Consider the following 16,036-nt stretch of genomic DNA (forward strand, 5'->3'; position numbering starts at 1 on the left):
TAGATGATCCTGTCTAGATTTTAACCATTGCCATCTCTTGTTCTGCCTATAAGCTCAAAAAATGTGATGCAGGAGCTTGATATGCATCGGTCACCTAAGCGCATAAAATCACAATAGAGCATGTTTTTGATAGTCACAACTTGTTGACTTCTCTAGTATTCATCACTTCTTGAGTTCTTACGTTGACGTTATGAAACATCCCTCCTATTTCCAAATACCATACCCATGGAATTATTAGACATCTTAATTTTTTTTATAAGGTGAAAGAATATTAGGAGACCCTCCGCACGAGGGGTGATGCTAATACATTATTGACAATGATTGAGTGTAAAGCCGAGTTTGTACAATCTTCAATAATAAATGGTGCATCAATTAAATGACCAACATTTGCAATTTAGTCTGCCGCTTTGTTTGCCTCACTATAGATGTGCTGGATGCTCAGTGGGAGAACGATGTTAGAAGCTCCTGGATGTCGATTATGATGTTGGCAATTAGCCATGGTGGGTGTCCATTTGCCTTGAATTGTATTGATAACAAGTAGATTGTCTCTTTCTATGTAAAAATTTGTTATTCCAGTTTGATAGCAAGGAGGATACCCTCTTTAAGTGTCGTTGCTTAAACTATGAAGATCTGAGCAGTCTGTAACAAACCGGATTTTTTCGACCAACTTATATAGTATTAAGCACAGCGAAAGAGACTCTAGTCAAGATAACCCAGACTATTACCATCACACTCACCGAACTACATCGAAGAGTGTGGAACTCAATTCTCAAATTCTATTCATATAAATTTAACTATTATAACAAGCTCTGATTCTCTGACTCTATTCCAATATATTTCTATAGAAAATCCGACAGAATTTCCTTTGAAAACAGGACGATTGTAAAGCGAGAAATAGTTTAAGCCTGTTACAATTTGAAATAATAAATTACTTCCGAAACTCTACAACCTCAACGCTTTCGCGGAGCAACATCCAACAGAGAATCAGGAGCACTAACGACTCTTAAATATAAAGATAGATTATAAACATTTAGGATACTGCCGCCCACTAAGTGACAGGCCACAGAAATGACAAAACAACATACACACATTTGGAAAGCTGAGTACTAAACCCGTAAATAAATTTAACACATGCTTTGGTGGCTTTTACTTGAAAACGACTCTCAACAATCCATATAAGCTCAACAATCATATCCATCATAGCATGCTTAGCAACAATATTCTTGTTGAACATACATATTATATTTCCAATTTCATATTTCATAATACATCATCAATCACATAGTAACAAACACACTAAGGTGACTCCCAACAATGACATGTTTCATATATTCTCATTTAATCAACCTTTCACCAACTTACCACGATTCCATAGTAGGAATTTGAGATCACCAACTTTGATATAAACAATATTCTTCATTTCCTTTAGTCGATTTCTTAACGGAAATTCATACTTAAGCTTTCATACTCTATCAATCACTTTCTTATAACAACCTCTTATCAGCCAATGAATATCATAACAACTTTCACTATAACGATTCCTTATCGGGAATCCACATAACAAGATGCGATTCCTTATCGGGAATCCACATAACAAGATGCGATTCCTTATCGGGAATCCAACATTAGTATCACATACCATGATATGTCTCCTTATCAGGAAACCAATATCGATATTCATATTCATATAGTGAATAAACATTCATTACTTACCTGATATGATTCCTTATCGGGAATCCAATATCGAAACAACTTAACACGATACAATTCCTTACCAGGAATCCAATATCGATATAACTTTCACAACTTGAGATAACTTTCTTTTAACTAGGTGGAAAGAGAACGCGACGGAGGAGACAAAGCTTACACTGCGACAGTGGGGACCGTCACCCAACTATTCGCTTTACTTTGGCCAATAACCGCGACTAGTACAGTGTACATTTTTCCGCTAATTCAATCAACCATCCACAGGTTTCACATTACTTGATATATCGCCTGATTTCGCCCTATAGAGCAATGGACAGGTTATCCTGTGGGCCCCCCAAGGTTAACAGTCCATGAGGCACTGTTCATATCACCTCATCCGTCGATTCAGACGAGGCCACTTTCCCCTTTTAGATTCTTATCGATCATCATTCATAACACAATCAATCATCCTTGAAACTCTTCTAATATTAGTAGTAATTCTTATCATCTTTTGAACAACCAAGCACACTAACGGACTTTACTTTAGAGAACTATACTCATTTATCATAGTACCTTCAAACATATTTCAAGTTCAATATTATACATTTACGTTCAACTCAATTTCCAATTATAAAACATACTTACCACACAAGATACCAATCATATTATGTAAAATACCAACCACAGTGACAATAGGTCTCTCAGCTAGAATTAACTAGCGAGAGTTAACTCAAACTTTACAACTCAAAGTTCATTGAATGAAGATTGATTCTTAGGCAACCAAATATGATTCAGGTCATATCATTAGGTAAATTCCAATTCTAATAGTCAATTATGAACCATTAACGAACCAAACTTAAGATTACATAGAAGGGGTGATCTGTTATTTATAATTACAAACTTATTCAACCGTCAAACAAGTTGTCTTTACGTAATTTATAACTAACTTATTTGAATAAACACCAACCAAACAATTGACTCTTATTGTATTATTCCATTTACAGATATTAAAGTTACATGAATCAATTTAATTCACTTTTAAAGCCTACTCTAATGTCTCACTACTATAATCGAATTACATACTCTTTTACTCTTGATACTTACCTTCTAAATTCGACTTAACAACAATAATGACCAGTCGCTATTCTTATTAAGTGTTACACAACTAATCTGATGAGCATTCTCAATATGCTTACCTTTATTGATCTACTAACATTTTTTCATTGGAAGTAATTAAATTGAATCTCACTGTTGACCCTTGAGTTTTGAAGATGACCTAACCACAAAAGACATAGTATATTTCATTTATGTTGTTGCAAGGTAATTCATGCTCGAGCTAAGAGAATACTTGATTGAAGATTAAAGCGGAGAATTAATCAAGATCGAAGTAAAGATGTTCGAGAGATGAAGAATCAAGCATGGAATGAAGATTAGAATACATTAGGGTATTTATTAATCTTCTTGTTAAGGTTGAGTAATAGCTTTATTAAGTTCGTGGTGAATTCTCAAAGGAACTTGGTTCTGTTCCCATGAAAGGAACAGACCTGGCACTATAGGAACAAGGCTTAGGAACAAGACTTAATAATTAGGGAACAAGATTTAAAACTAATTTAGGAACTACTAAGTGACTAATATTGTGCGCCTAAGGTATTTGTGTGCCCAATATAGTTGTTAGAGTTTTTAGGGATAATTTGACTAAGATCCATAATTTTAGGAAGTTAGTTTAAGTTTGTTAGGAAAAGATTTTAAATAGATTTTCTGATTTTAAAAATCTCGATTTTCAAATCTTATCTTTTTAAAATATATATTTTATCTTTTATATTTTATTTAAAAGATTTAGTTTTCGAAAAAAAATATTATTTCCGGTTTTTAAGAGCTTCGAATTTTTCGAAATAAAAATCTGTTTTCCGGTTTTTTAAAAGATTTGAAAAAGATTTTTTCCTAAAAATAGCTAAAGGATTTTTATTTATTTATTTCCTAAATTCTAGCTTACACGCCTAAATGATTTACTGCTTCAAGTTTATGGAGTTAGTGGATTTAGTGGCTAAGTTAATTATCCTCCAAGTATTTAATTAAATTAAATAAGATTAATTATTCTCCAAGTTTGCAAAACCACGTATTTGTTACTGCTTCTATGAAGTGAAGTAATGGTTGTGGATGATGTACATGACTTAGAATAAATAATTTAATTTAATTAATTAATTAGAAATCATGGAGAACATGTGATAATGGTCTAAGTTAGTGGAAATCATGTCTTGTCTTAAAGGTCTATAAATAGGCGCCTAATTCACTTGAGAAAAATTGTGTCTGACTTAGTTAATTTGTCTTAAGTTATCTAAAGTGTCAGTGCCTTTTCTTAAGAGAATTCATACTTACATTAATCGAGTTTTATTACTCTTCCATTGTTTTACAAAGTGTATTTTTGAGAAAAAGGGTTTGAGTGAACTCTTGTAAGTGTGAGAAAGCTTTGAGTGAAGCAAGAGAAAGAGAAAGAGAAAGAGAAAGGAACTTCGAGTGAAGTTTGAGAGAAAACGTCAGTTGTTGGGAACTGTCGTTGGGAACTTGAGTTGAGTGACTTAAGTTGAGAATCGAGAGAAAAGTAATAGGTTGTAATCAGAGTTGTTTTGGCCTATTATAGTGGAAAGTTGTTTAAAATCCCTTGTGGTCGAGGTTGTTTCTTCCTACTAGGCCTAGGAAGTTTTTCCTCGTAAAATCTCTCGTGTTCCCATTGTTTGTTCCCAAGTTTACTTTTAATTCCGCAAAAAGTAGTGCTTATTCTCTCACTATAATTCACCCCCCCTCTTATAGTGCTCATATTATACAACAATTGGTATCAGAGCGGGAACTCTAATATTCAGGAAACCCTGTTGAGTTCAAGATCTTGAAAAATATGAATACTAGAGAGAAACTGGAAGAAGGGTACTCTACGCAGAGGCCACCAATGTTCAATGGTAAGTTTTACACTTACTGGAAGAACAGAATGGAGATCTTTATCAAAGCCGACAACTACCAGGTATGGAGAGTCATAGAGGTAGGTGATTTTGAAGTCACTACCACTAATGACAAGAATGAGGTAATTCCTAAATCTATATCTGATTTTGATAAAGCTGATTTCGAAAAGATGGAAATTAATGCTCTTGCTATAAAATTGCTTCATTGTGGTCTTGGTCCTCATGAACACAATCGTGTCATGGGATGTAAAACCGCAAAACAAATTTGGGATCTTCTTGAAGTCACTCATGAAGGTACGAGTGAAGTTAAGAGATCAAAAATAGATCTTTTGATGAACCAATATGAACTTTTTCAAATGAAATCAAAAGAGTCTATCCAAGACATGTTTACACGCTTTACTAATATAATTAATGAGCTAACATCTCTTGGTAAAGTGATTACATCTGAGGAACAGGTACGAAAGGTCCTAAGGAGCCTTCCTAGGGATCGTTGGATGGCTAAGGTAACTGCCTTCAGGAAACTAAGGACTTTACTAAGTTCAATTTGGAACAACTTGCTGGTTCCCTCATGACTCATGAGTTGCAATTGGACAATGAGAATGGAGATATGTCCAAGCAAAAGTCGATTGCCTTAAAAGCTGATGAAAGTGAAGGCTCAGAAACAGATGAAGAAGAATCTGCTCTCATGGTCCGAAAATTCAAAAGAATGTTTAGGAACATGAAGAAAGGTGATTACAAAGGTAAGAATAAGAAATATTCTAACAAACTTGTTTGTCATAAGTGTGGCAGTTCTGAGCACTTCATCAAGGATTGTCCCCAATGGGAACAAGAAAAAGGCAAAGGAAGGGAACAGAGCAGAGATAGGAACAAAGAATACAAAAACTCCTATACTCGATCTGACATGAAGAAAGCTATGGTTGCTGCATGGGGAGACTCTGACTCTGAGGAAGAAGATGATCCTCAACCAAATGAGGAGACTGCAAACTTCTGTCTTATGGCTCTTGACAATTCCGAATCTGATGAAGAGATTGAATCTCTTGAGGCAAGTCTAGACACCATCAAAACTCGTCTTAATTCTTTAAGTAAAGAAAAATTATTTGAGTTTATTGTTGACGCTGTAAATGATTGCAAAGATGAAACCATTAAACTAAAACAATGTCAAAATGCTTTAAGTGTAGCAAAGGAACATACCTCTTGGCTTAAAAGTGTTCGATTGATATTGAGAAAAGATTTTTCGAATTGTTTGACAAAAATCTTAAATTAAAAGAGAGATTTCGAAAATCTTAAAAATGAGAACTACTTGTTAGCCTTGAGTTGTCACAACTAAAAGAGTTTGTTCCTGAAGTAAGTTCATTTGACATTAAGTCAGTTCCCTTGCAAAGTTTCAAATCTGAAATAAACGAATTGAAAAATCATGTTTCATTTTTGGAAATTGAAAATAAGGAACTTGAAGGGGAACTGCACCAAATGAGAAATGAAAAGAAAATGCTACCTATTCCAAACTGGATTAAGAACCCTCAAACAAAACGAACTGAAGGTCTTGGTTTTAATCACAAAAAGAAATTTGAAAAACCTAAAAAGAGAGTTGATTTACCAAGTGATAAAGTTTGTATGTTTTGTGGGAACACTGGTCATTTTAGGAACTCTTGTCCTAAAAGACTTGGTCGCATCAATGAGAACTTGGAAACAAGTAAAGTAATTTGGAAAAAGAAATCTATTGTTCCTGAAGGAAAGGAACCCAAGAAAGATTGGGTTCCTAACTCTAACAATTAGTTTTCTTGCAGGTTGGAGTGAGGGGGAACAACACATGGTACCTAGACAGTGGTTGTTCTAAGCATATGACTGGAGATAAATCAAGATTTCTCTCACTCTCAGCCTACAATGGTGGAAGTGTGACTTTTGGTGACAACAAGAAAGGTAACATAGTTGCCATGGGAAAAGTTGGTAAGTCAATGTGTTTCTAGTTGATGGATTAAAGCATAACTTGTTAAGTATATTCCCAATTCTGTGATAGAGGGAACTGTGTGAAGTTTAATAGTGAAAAATGTTTGATAGTCAACAATAGCACAAAGGATATCATTTTGGAAGGAACAAGGAAAGGGAACACATATGTTGTGGATCTCAACCTTGTTCCCAAAAACAAATTCACATGCCTTAGTGTTATTGATGATGATTCATCTTATGGCACAAGCGTCTAGGTCATGCTAGCTTTTCCTTGCTTGACAAACTGCGTTCTAAAGAACTAGTTTTAGGTTTACCCTCTACTAAGTTTCATTTAGATCATGTGTGTGATGCATGCGCAAAAGGCAAGCATGTTAGGTCCTCTTTCAAGTCCAAAAATGTGGTGAGTACCACAAGACCTTTAGAGTTAATACATATGGATTTATGTGGACCTATGAGGATACAAAGTAGGAGTGGAAAGAAATATGTGTTAGTAATTGTAGATGACTTCTCTAGATTTACTTGGGTTATTTTTCTTTCTAGCAAGGACGAGACTTATGATGAGTTCCTTGTCTTTGCAAAGAAAGTACAAAATTTGAGTGGTCATAAATTACTTCACCTTAGATCCGACCATGGTAAAGAGTTTGAAAATTATAAGTTCGATGACTTTAGCAGAGACAATGGATTAGATCACAATTTCTCAGCCCCTAGAACACCTCAACAAAATGGTGTTGTTGAAAGGAAGAATAGAACACTAGAAGAGATGGCTAGGACTATGTTGATAGCTAGTGGACTTCCTAAAAACTTTTGGGCAGAAGCTGTGAATACTGCTTGTCACATTATAAATCGAGCCATGGTAAGACCTTTATTAAATAAAACGCCCTATGAGTTGTATTTTGGTAAAAAGCCCAATATTACATATTTCAGAACATTTGGATGTAAATGTTTTGTTCATAATAATGGGAAACAAAATATTGGAAAATTTGATGCTAGAAGTGAAGAAGCCATATTCTTAGGATATGCTTCTAGTAGCAAGGCTTATAGAGTGTATAATAAAAGGTCTATGTGTGTAGAAGAAAGTGTGCATGTTATTTTTGATGAAACAGATAAATTTGATGCAAGCACACAGGTTGAAGATGACTTCGAAATAGGATTGACAAAAGACCTAAGTCTTATTGATGAGACTTTGGAAGACGAAGTCATGGGAACAAAGTCAAGGGAACAACATCCTGTTCCTGTTCCCAATGAAGAAGAAGAGGAACTAACACTAGTACAGAAAAGGCAATTTGCGTCGGATGTGAGGCGCCTATTTGCGTCGGACCCGGGTGCGACGCCAAAGCCCTCGACGCAAATGACTCAGATACGATCTGCGTCGTATGCAAAAACGACGCTAATATTTTATCTATTTGCGTCGCACGTTGTATACGATGCGACGCAAATTGCTCTTCACAGTCCACAAACTACAAACTATAAGGGGAATTTGCGTCGCACATCGCACATAGTGCGACGCAAATCATACAAAAAAATAGAACCTGCGTCGCACTGTACTGAATGTGCGACGCAAATTTGTAATTTTATTACAAAAAAAAATCTCATATTCAAATAAAAATGAAATACACAGAAGTAATTTTATATACAAACAAGAAATACAAGAACAAAACCATTGATGCATTAATCTGAATCCAAAGAAGTACAAGAATGAAATGAGCGAGGAACGCAAATCTGAATCGAAATTACAAGAAAAATACAAGATTGTTCTAACTAAATCGAATTAAGAAGCGAAATATAAAGTTTGTTAGTGCTCGTTGCTATGTTTCGTGAACCACCAAAACCGCATTCTAGATCTGTTCGTGGCTGCTGCCGCTACTGTTGTTGTGGGCGCTGCTGCTGCCGCTCTAATTCAATCTTCCTCCTCATGCTGCTTGTGTTTTTTAAACGAAAAAAAATGAAAAAATGAAAAATGAAAAAAATGAAAGGTCATCAGTAGAAAGTTTTTAGTTTTTAGATCTAAAAATGAAAAAACGCATTTTTTAGATCGAAAAATTAAAATTGAAAATCAAATCTAAAAATTGAAAAAAAATGAAACCTAAACGAATCAGCACACGAATGGCGATTTCTACTAAAAAACCCTAAAAATATCGTACCTGTGTAGTCGCCCAAAAAAGAATAAGACACCATCAGTAGAAAGTTGTGCGACGTGATTATAAGACGAATGGCGATTTCGGTAGAGTAACTTCCTTACTTGCGATGGCGATTTCGGTAGAGTAATTTTTCTATTTGTTGCTCTCCTTTCCTTCAGAAACTCCTGCTTCGTTATCCTTGTGAAACCCAAGCTCAGACATGTCTTGCTTTGCCATTAAATTCCTGCATAAACACAACTACATTCCTCAGAAAATTTCAAAGAAAAAGGAATGAGAAAAAAAAATCGAAAAATTCTATCCTTGTTATTGTCGTTGCCGGAGTTTGACCCGAAGAAGGACGGAGATGGCCGGCGAACAAACTGAAATCAAGCGACGAACGCAGATGGCCGGAGAAGACGATCGCTGCACACCTTGGCGCTGAGTTGAGAGAGAGAGAGAGGAGAGGGAGAGTGCCTGAGTTGAGAGAGAGTGAGAGAGGCGCTGAGTTGAGAGGCGTGTGAGGGTTTAAAGAATTTAGGGTTAGGTGGGCGCGGATGGATTATTATTTTGGAAGCCCAATGTGCGTCGGATGGAGGCCTATGTGCGATGCACATTGGGCTTAAATCTCCAAATTGAGAAGCGCCATTTGCGTCGCACGCCTAGCTAGGTGCGACGCACAAAGCTAATCTGCGTCGCACTTAGATACAGTGCGACGCATATAGCTCGTATGCTGATATGAATATTGGTGTTTTGCGTCGATTGCTCTTTGGCCTACGACGCACAAAGGTAATTCGCGTCACTTCCGTGTCTATGCGACGCAAATGTGGGGACGCAAATCATGCTTTTTCTACTAGTGTAAGTGATGATGCACCAGTGAATGAATCCACTATTGTTGAACCTGGTTCCCAAGTACAGGAAAATGAAGATGATCAAGGAAACCAAGTTTCCATCCAGGATTTCCAACCAAAGCCTTGGAAAACTCATCGTTCCCATCCTGTGGAACTAATAATCAGTGACATAAATAAGGGAACTCAAACGAGATCTCAATTGAAAAACTTTTGTGCTTTTCATGCTTTTCTTTCTATGTTGGAACCTAGGAATCATGAAGAAGCTCTCACTGATGCTGATTGGATCGTAGCAATGCAGGATGAACTTCATCAATTTGAAAGAAACAAAGTTTGGCACCTTGAACCTAAGCCTAAACATAACAAGGTTATTGGTTTAAAGTGGGTGTTTCGAAACAAATTAGATGAGCATAAGAAACAAGGCCAGGTTAGTTGTGAAAGGATACAATCAACAGGAAGGCATTGATTATGAAGAAACTTTTGCTCCAGTTGCAAGATTGGAAGCAATTAGAATCTTCATAGCTTTTGCTGCCTTCATGGGTTTCAAATTGTATCAAATGGATGTAAAATGTGCTTTTCTAAATGGTTATCTTAATGAGGAGGTATTTGTAGAACAACCTCCAGGTTTTGAAAATAAAGAATTTCCTAATCATGTCTTTAAGCTTGACAAAGCTCTTTATGGGTTAAAGCAAGCTCCAAGAGCATGGTATGAAAGACTTTCTAAGTTCCTTCTTGAAAATGAGTTTAAAAGAGGAAAATTGGATCGAACCTTGTTTTTAAAATCAAAAGGAAAACATTTATTAGTTGTTCAAATATATGTTGATGATATTATATTTGGTGCACTAATGAATCTTTGTGCAAGGACTTTGCTAATCTCATGAGTAAAGAATTTGAAATGAGTATGATGGGTGAGCTCAACTTCTTCTTGGGGTTGCAAATCAAGCAAACAGAAGAAGGAATCTACATTCAAACAAAAGTACATAAAGGAACTATTGAAAAAGTATGGTTTGGAAGCATCCAAAGTTAATCATACACCTATGGGAATCTCAACCAGATTGGATGAAGATTCTATAGGAACAAGTGTGGATCAAACCAATATCGAGGTATGATTGGCTCATTACTATATCTAACTGCAAGTCGTCCTGATATTGCTTTCAGTGTAGGTTATGTGCAAGGTTTCAAGCCAATCCAAAGGAATCTCATCTCACAGCTGTGAAGAGAATCCTAAGATACCTCAAGGGAACAGATGATTTAAGCCTATTCTATTCGAGGAGTGATACCTTTGAATTGAAAGGATTTGCGGATGCTGACTATGCAGGAGATCTGGTCAATAGAAAGAGTACATCAGGTATGGTTCAGTTCCTTAGTCATAGTTTAGTTTCTTGGAGCACCAAGAAGCAAAACACAGTTGCTTTATCTACAGCAGAGGCTGAATATGTTGCAGCAGCAGCATGTTGTTCCCAAATGCTATGGATAAAACAACAACTACGTGACTATGGAATCTACTTTGAATGTGTTCCCATCTATTGTGATAATACTAGTGCTATTAGTATTTCTAAAGATCCCGTACACATTCAAGAGTCAAACACATCCATATTAGGCATCACTTTCTGAAAGATAATGTTGAAAAGGGTCTTATTAAAATGGAATTCTGTGAGACTGAACGTCAAATTGCAGATATCTTGACAAAACCCTTAAATAGAGATAGGTTTGAGAAATTGAGACTTGAACTTGGCTTAATTAAATTGAAATGATTGCTACATTATTCCCCTTTGTGTTAATTCTTTGGCATTATGTCTTGATGTGCATTTTTGATGTTTTATTTGCTTAAATACATCACAATTCTTATATGATTATTTCATATGTATAAGTAAAAATGTCTGAAAACTGCTCACCAATGTCCAATAATATTCCCCTTATTGTTCATAGGACAATTCTATGCCTTAAGTGATAACAAAGGATTAAAAGAATTAATGGAGTTCCAAAGTAGCAAAATTTCATTGTTCCATTCACTGTTCCCAAACGCTGTTCCCAATTCCAGCGTATTAGAGTTAGATTTTTTTTCTTTTCAAAATTCGAAAAACCAAAAATATTTTGTTCAGATTTTATTTCCTAAAAATCTGATTTTTCCTTATATCTCTCAAGTTAGTTGAAGATATTTTTTTTAAGATTTTTTTTCTTCTTAAACACGTGTAAATACACGGTTTTATGTTATTCTTTCCTTAAACAAAACAAATTTTTTTTCCTTCCTTCTCATAAAACCGAAAATTACTCCACAAAATATGACTACCAAAAACACTCATCACTCTCTCTCCTCCCACAAAGCCGAAAAACCCTCTCCTTCATCCTCTAAAATTGAATCACCAACACCCATGGATATTTCTCCAAATTCTTCATCAAGAATTCTAAGGAAAAGGAAGAAACAAGAAGAATCGGTTGAAATGGAGGTTGAAGAAGCTCATGCAACAAGTGAGGGGGAATCAGATGTTCCCGAGAGAGGAACAACTCGGTTGTTCGAAAAAATTCCACGGCAACTAGGTATGTGCATGGACTTTTTATTGATGTTTCTTGGTGCAAAAGAGTAAACTTTCGTCAATTACTTAATATGATTAAGTTTCAAGGTTGGGAAAATCTTTTTGTGAAATGTTATGGAAATAGTTTGATTCCAAAATTGATGGATGAATTTTGTGAAAACTTTTCCATGGATGAAGAAGGAAATTGTTCCACATTGGTGAAAGGAACTCAAATTGATTTTAATGCTAAAAGTTGGGTAAACTGCTTGGTGTTCCCGTGAGAGGAACAGATGTTTATTTCAAGAAACAACGTGGTTCTATCCATTTTCGGACATTTCCTTTGATCAATTGATTGTTAAGTATGGGGTCAAAAGGGAAAAACATTTCTTGATCATAATCTTCTTTCCCCTTATCACAAAATTTTGTTTCACATCCTCAAGAAAGCTTTATTGCCTCGCTTTCCAAACGTGCTCAAGTTAGCATGTTGGATTTAATTTACATTCATTGTCTTGCTTCTCACAAACACATAAACTTTCCTTCCTTAATGATTCAACATTTGAGTCATTGCATTGAAAATGGATTTGTTGTTGGCTATGGAGCCTTAGTAACCGAAATTCTACTTAAGTTTAAAGTGAAAATTTCGGGAACTCAGTCCATAAGGTGTCCACGGGAAATATGTTGAATGTGCGTGCCTTGAATAACTTAAATGTTTGTGTTGTGAATGGAGAAGTTATTAAGGGCGTGCTAATCTTGATGATGATGAGGATGATGATGTGGATGATGAAGTGGAAGAAGAAGAAGAAGAAAAAGAAGTTGAAGAGAAGAAAATCGAAAAAAAAAAAGAAAAGAAAAATCAAAAAGAAAAGAAAATTGAAAAAGAAAAAGAAGAAACTAAAAAGAAAGGGAAGAAGGTGGTTGATGAGGTGGTAAAACCGGTTATGAAGAGCACTAGAGCTAGTCAAAGGGTTCAAAATATGAAAGTGCTTAATTTTCCTATTCTTGATGCCGAAGAAAGTTGTGAGGAAGATGAAGTAAAGGTGATTGATAGGGAAGATTATGAATCTAACCTACCTCCTTCTAGGGAACCGACTCCTGTTCCCATGGAAACCAATCCTCCTTTTCCTCCATCTCCACAAAAATCTGCCTCACCCTCTACCCTAGCACCACAAGATGATATTATCCCTCCCTCTACCTCAAAACCCTCCTGTTCTGTTCCTAAAGCTAAGGAAACAGTTGGTGTTCCCATTCTAGAGGAACAACCTGCTGTTCCCAAACCTAAGGAACAAACCGCAAACCCCAAGCCTTCTCAAGCTCCCTCGCTTCTCAAAATCCTACCATTGGTTCTACATATACTCTAGCTCATGCTAGATAGTTGGATTCTTTGTTTTCCTTGGTTATGGGTCATTCGGAAGCAATGATGGAGTTTGCTACGGAAGCTAAGGATTTAAATGGGTTGGTAAAAGGGGTTATGAGCAAAGTTGACAAAGCCTTGGATGGACAACAAGAAATATGGCTCGGCTTGGTGAACTTTCTTCCTCATTCAAGCTATGAACCTCAAGATTGTTGAAGTTGGAAGAATTGTGCTCAAGGGAAATGATACATGGCCGAAAATCATCAAGAAGTGATGGCAAAGCTTCATGATGTGGTGGAAGAAGTAGAACAACCTCCCTCTCCTAAACATAAACTTTTCTCATTTAGCTTGTTTTATTTTGTGTGGGAACATGAACTTTGTTTAATATTTGTCTTTTCTATCCTTCTCCTTTAATCATGCTACAATGGAACTTCTTGGTTTGCTTAATTCTAAGTTTGATCTTTTTGCATGTGTGCGTCTAAATGAATGGCTAATATTCTTGGATTGCGGTTTTTGAGAGTTGAATGCTTTATTTGCTTATACTAACCAACTTATTTCTTACAAGTTTGGTGGTGTGATGTGTTTAGTGAATAATATTCATCTTTTTGAAATCGTGGACTATGTTTTTGAAGATGCCAAAGGGGGAAAGATAAGGCAAATCAGATAAGGCAAATCAGAGTAAATTTTTTTTTTGTCATGAATTATGTTCTCATATTTCGACTTTACAAAATAAAATAACGATTCTATAATATTAATTTAACTTGGTTACATACTTTGTTAAAATTATTTTTATATGACTTATATATATTATTTTAGTATATGCCTTTTGTTGCCATCTTCAAAAAGGGGGAAATTGTTGACCCTTGAGTTTTGAAGATGACCTAACCACAAAAGACATAGTATATTTTATTTATGTTGTTGCAAGGTAATTCATGCTCGAGCTAAGAGAATACTTGATTGAAGATTAAAGCGGAGAATTAATCAAGATCGAAGTAAAGATGTTCGAGAGAATGAAGAATCAAGCATGGAATGAAGATTAGAATACATTAGGGTATTTATTAATCTTCTTGTTAAGGTTGAGTAATAGCTTTATTAAGTTCGTGGTGAATTCTCAAAGGAACTTGGTTCTGTTCCCATGAAAGGAACAGACCTGGCACTATAGGAACAAGGCTTAGGAACAAGACTTAATAATTAGGGAACAAGACTTTAAAACTAATTTAGGAACTCTAAGTGACTAATATTGTGCGCCTATGTAATTGTGTGCCCAATATAGTTGTTAGAGTTTTTAGGGATAATTTGATTAAGATCCATAATTTTAGGAAGTTAGTTTAAGTTTGTTAGGAAAAGATTTTTAAATAGATTTTCTGATTTTAAAAATCTGATTTTCAAATCTTATCTTTTTAAAATATATATTTTATCTTTTATATTTTATTTAAAAGATTTAGTTTTCGAAAAAAATATTATTTCCGGTTTTTAAAGTTTCGGATTTTTGAAATAAAAATCTGTTTTCCGGTTTTTTAAAAGATTTTGAAAAAGATTTTTTCCTAAAAATAGCTAAAGGATTTTTATTTATTTATTTCCTAAATTATGCTTACACGCCTAAATGATTTACTGCTTCAAGTTTATGGAGTTAGTGGATTTAGTGGCTAAGTTAATTATCCTCCAAGTATTTAATTAAATTAAATAAGATTAATTATTCTCCAAGTTTGCAAAACCACGTATTTGTTACTGCTTCTATGAAGTGAAGTAATGGTTAGTGGATGTGTACATGACTTAGAATAAATAATTTAATTTAATTAATTAATTAGAAATCATGGAGAACATGTGATAATGGTCTAAGTTAGTGGAAATCATGTCTTGTCTTAAAGTCTATAAATAGGCGCTAATTCATTGAGAAAAATTGTGTCTGACTTAGTTAATTTGTCTTAAGTTATCTAAAGTGTCAGTGCCTTTCCTTAAGAGAATTCATACTTACATTAATCGAGTTTTATTACTCTTCCATTGTTTTACAAAGTGTATTTTTGAGAAAAAGGGTTTGAGTGAACTCTTGTAAGTGTGAGAAAGCTTTGAGTGAAGCAAGAGAAAGAGAAAGAGAAAGAGAAAGGAACTTCGAGTGAAGTTTGAGAGAAAACGTCAGTTGTTGGGAACTGTCGTTGGGAACTTGAGTTGAGTGACTTAAGTTGAGAATCGAGAGAAAAGTAATAGGTTGTAATCAGAGTTGTTTTGGCCTATTATAGTGGAAAGTTGTTTAAAATCCCTTGTGGTCGAGGTTGTTTCTTCCTACTAGGCCTAGGAAGTTTTTCCTCGTAAAATCTCTCGTGTTCCCATTGTTTGTTCCCAAGTTTACTTTTAATTCCGCAAAAAGTAGTGCTTATTCTCTCACTATAATTCACCCCCCCTCTTATAGTGCTCATATTATACAACACTCACAAGCTAGCTTTAGTTAACTCAAGTGTTATTTACTCTGTACAACTTAATCACTTAGACAAAGAAGTGATTTACATCTTACTTTAGAACACCTAACCATCTTCAAAGTCGTTTATCAAACTATTAGTTTCCATTAGCATATACTACTAAGTAAATTACACACATTAGTCAACTTCTTAGAACTCAAATTAACTCAAATCTA

The sequence above is a fragment of the Beta vulgaris genome, chromosome 2 (genome assembly GCF_026745355.1).
Source record: "Beta vulgaris subsp. vulgaris cultivar EL10 chromosome 2, EL10.2, whole genome shotgun sequence".
Classification (NCBI taxonomy): Eukaryota; Viridiplantae; Streptophyta; class Magnoliopsida; order Caryophyllales; family Amaranthaceae; genus Beta; species Beta vulgaris.